This window comes from Bison bison, unplaced genomic scaffold (assembly GCF_000754665.1).
Source record: "Bison bison bison isolate TAMUID 2011002044 unplaced genomic scaffold, Bison_UMD1.0 scf7180017864289, whole genome shotgun sequence".
NCBI classification, from domain to species: domain Eukaryota; kingdom Metazoa; phylum Chordata; class Mammalia; order Artiodactyla; family Bovidae; genus Bison; species Bison bison.
Window position 1 is genome coordinate 3,001,375 of NW_011494861.1, and position 4,026 is coordinate 3,005,400.

The 4,026-nt window shown below is 56.3% G+C and overlaps 1 protein-coding gene across 1 annotated transcript in view; it reads left to right on the plus strand.

The window, feature by feature from the left end:
* The window catches only part of CASZ1 (castor zinc finger 1), a 145,571-nt gene that overhangs the window by 84,294 nt on the left and 57,251 nt on the right, over window positions 1–4,026 (plus strand). The window contains exon 3 of the mRNA XM_010850186.1: window positions 3,432–3,483. The gene's annotated coding sequence lies outside the window, so the exon portion shown is untranslated. The remainder of the gene's footprint in view (window positions 1–3,431; window positions 3,484–4,026) is intronic.

Genomic DNA, 4,026 nt, shown 5'->3' on the forward strand with positions numbered 1-4,026 from the left:
TGGCACCCCCCTCCCCACCATCTCTGACTCCCTGCCTGCCCTCCCTCTGCTCCAGCGCAGCCTGGGCCTCTGGTCCCTTCCGTCTCCCGGGCCGGCAGTCCCGCGGCGAGCTCCTGCAGGCACTCTGCGCCTTGTCTGTCCACCCCGCTTGCCCTCGCCTCCTTCCCACCTCACTCTTTTACCCTCTCCCCTCTCTTCTACTCTTCTTGCTCTCTTTTATAATTAATGATTAGTTTTAATTGGTTTGCTTAGGCAGCCTGACAGCAAATTAACAGAAGCCAGCTCAGGGCTGCCAGGCTTGGGCGAGAGACCACTGCACTTCCCAACTGGTCAGGGGAGGGCAAGGGCGAGGCTGACCTCCAGACTCTGCCTGGGCCTGCGGGCTGGCCAGGCGGGCTCTCAGCGGATGAGAGAGGCCACACCTGGTCTGGCGCGGGGGCCAATGGGAAGAAGGCAAGAGGATCCTCGCATACAATCCAGGCTCACTTTTGTCATCTTTCTCTGTGGGCTTTTGTTCTCTTTCTCCTCCTCATGTCCCCTTCCATATTCTCATTCATGTTAGGCATCGTCCACATCTTCTGAGATTAAGGTCAGGTAAAAGGAGGGCAGGGGCCCTGTCTTTAGACGGGGACAGGGCTTCATTCTGATCCTTCCCTGTAGCTTTATGGGGTTAGAAGCTTGATGGGTCTGGGCCAAGATCTTGCTCTTTCACATGGACAGGAGGGAGCAGGTAACAAGGCTTGTTGTCATTGTTAGCTCAGCTGCTGGTCTACAGTCAGCTACCGCAGCCCAGAAACCAAACAGATCCGGTTCTGTTTCTGATTTGCCCTGTACCTACCTCTGCACAGAGCTCAACCTCTTGATCCTCAGTTTTCTGGTCAGAATACTTAAACATTAGATGAATGCATGGATGGGTGGATGGGTGGATGGATAGGTGGATGGGTGAATGAATAGCGGGCAGAGAAAGTGGCCAGCATCCCTGAGCATGGTACTTCTCTTGCTTAGCTTAGAAGGGTTGCACTTATTCAACCTTCCTAAGTGTGGGGGCTCCTCTTCCACTGTGTTTTCCTACTCTGTACCTCCCCCCGGCCTTGCAGAATCCTGCCTTAACTATAGCAGCTTTCTGATTCTTCACCAAGCCCAGGGTGTGCCCAGTCACTCACTCACACAAGCCAGAACCAAACTTCAGCAGCAGTGAGAGGCAGAGAGAGACAGGAGAAGATGCCCAGGCAGGACAGAGAGATAAAGTTGAACTTCTCAGGTCCCCTCCTCCGGGGTTCCAGGATCCACCGAGTGTCCCAGATCCCACCCAGAGACAGCCTCCATGCTCCAGTCAGCCAGGCCCTTGCCCCAGGGGCAGGGGAGGGACAGGACCCCAGTTCTCGTCGTGGTCCCCGCATGGTAAGCGTCTCGGCCCCTCCCCATCTCTCCGCCACCCCCAACCAACTCCTGGAAAGTTTCCTCCCCGATTGTTCTGTGTGATCAGATCTGTGAGTTGCTCTCTAAGCTTCTTGTCACATTTTGACTTAATGAAGTGCAACTGCTGAGGGATTTGGGTTCAGCGCTCCGGTCTCCCGCGCTCCCTTGTTGTCAGAAAACAGGGGTGGTTGGGGACGGCAACACTGCGCTGCAAGTCGTTATCATTCCGGTCAGTCTGTTTAACACAAAATTAAACAAAGAACTAATTAGTGCCTCATGAATTAATAAATGCACAGTTGCCAGGGAGGATGGGAGGGGAGAAAAAGGTGGTAGAAGGGAGATACTGGAGTTGTGGAGTTGGGGGGCTTTGGGGGTTCAAGGGAGGCTGGCCGGGGTGCCTTGAGAGATCTCAAGCAGTCGGGTGTGGGATGGACTGGACAACGACGACGCCCCGCCAGGTCCCTGGCTGGCTGGCTGGGATGTGAGCTCTGACAGCCAAGCCCGCCCGTTGCTTCTCAGCAGAGGCTCAAGGTCTCCATCCTTTGCCCTGCGGCCCAGTCCCGCTTGGCCTCCACTTCATCCAGCTCTCCTCTCCGACTGCTTCTTTTTTCCACTCTGCCGACCTCTGCCCTGTCTTCCATCTCAGCAGGGCTCCCCTTTCCTCTCTGCTGCCCCCTATCTCCGTCAGCCCAGCTCTATGCAAAATCCTAGCTTCTCACCATCTTGGTCAGAAGGGCTTCCGCAGTCTGTGAGCAACACCCCCCACCGCCGCCCCAACTGCTCACAGCCCACCAGAAAGCCCTGTGTCCAGCAGGGTAGGCTCCGCCCCAGTGGACATCCTCCGCCCAGGCAGCCCAGCAAAGGCAGCGAAAGCTGGCTGAGGACCCAGCCCTCCTTAGGAGGACGAGTCAAGTACAATTAGCATTATCTATCTAAATATGTCCTGGGAACTCGAGGGCGGGCGGCGGGACTGGGTGGCATTCCGAGAGCCGGGTACAAGGTCACCTCACCTCTCGCAATCCCCCCAATCTGATTTGGGGATTACACAGCCTAAGGAAATTGGTGTTATTCCTCTTACATCATTGATAAGCCACAAGTAAGGGAGTGGGGAGAAAAAAAACAACAACTAGTAAACAGAAAAACAGTGTGGGTGGAGTCCTGAAGGCCATGGGGATGGGAGTGGGGGCTGGGAGTGGGGGTGGGGATGCAGGGCCTGGCTCAGGCAAGGGCAGGTGGGCACAGGTCAGTGGGCAAAAAGCTCCTTGGGTTTTCTGTCCACACGAGGAGTCGGTCCCATTTGAACCTGGCTCCCCAAATTCACACTCTGGGCAGGAGGGACTGGGCCTGGCAAACTGGGCTGAGTTGCGTGTTGGCTAAAGACCACCTATCCTGTTGGACCATCTTCCCTCTCCCTGCGTGGGCCCCTAGCATGGGTTGGGACTTATCAGTGGGACCGCAGGGTGGAAGGTGCTGTTTGCAGCCTATCTCTGGGAGCTGAGGCTCCTTGGTCCCCTGGCCCCTGGTCCGCCCTGGCCCCTCTGTCACCCACCTGCTGTAGTGAACAGCTTGGCATCTGTCGTTTTTATTTTCCGGGGCCAGGGGAAGAGAGTGAAGGAATGAGTACTGCTGAGTCCTGTTACTCTCCCCAGGCCCACTTGCTCAGCCGCTGGAGCTCCAGGGGAGCACCCAACCCTTACGCACGCATCTCTGCTTCCACAGACGTGCGTCCAGTGCAGCTTGACTTCTCTATCTTTGGTTAGGGAAGCCCCGAGGACCATATTTTCCACTGTGATCAGCCTCTGCTGCTTTCTGAATTTTTTCAAATTTTGGTTTGGCATGTACTTCAGTGGTCCAAAATCAGTGCCCACTCCAGGTATCTGAATTTTTGACACCCTTGACCAACCTGGAGCATCAGTCCCTTGGCCCTGGGGGTGGTGGTGACACACTCTGGGGAATTGTATGGGTCCTGCCTTGAAAGGCTAAGAGGCTCTTTCTTCTCTGTCCTTCCTCAGGATGAAGTGACAACCCCACCGCAAGAGAGGAGCCTCTAGGACCCACGACAAGGTAAGGCCTGAGCCCTTCTGGATCCTTGCGTCCTTCCCCCTGCTGGAGACCATGCACCTGGTATATGGTCTGAGCTGGGCCCAGTCCTGCTGAGCACCTAGGGTGGGTCTGGAAGATGGAGATAAGGAATCGGAGGCACACTCTCCATTTGAACCTGGCAGGAAAAGATAACCCTGGTAGAAGTGTCTCAGATTGATAGGCTGGAAATGGGCTGGGGACCTGTGGATCACTGACTGTGGGCATGAAATCTGTTCAAGGCAACATCAGGCTAAGGTGTCAGGTGCCTGGCAGGACCATGCACAGCTCTCCATAGTGCTGCCACCCCCTCTGGCTGCTGCCTCTCTCCCTGGAGGCTCTGCTTGCAGCTTGTGCTTGGGAACCACACGGACTTGAAAGCCCTAGAAGTCCAGTCCTGCCTCTCCTGGGAGCTGCCGCCCCACCCCCTGGCCTCCTCCTCCCTCCATGGGACGCTGGCAGGGAAGAGGCCCCAGACTCTGAGCCCAGAGCAGGCTGCTGTCCTTCCTTCCCCTGGCCTGGCTGGGC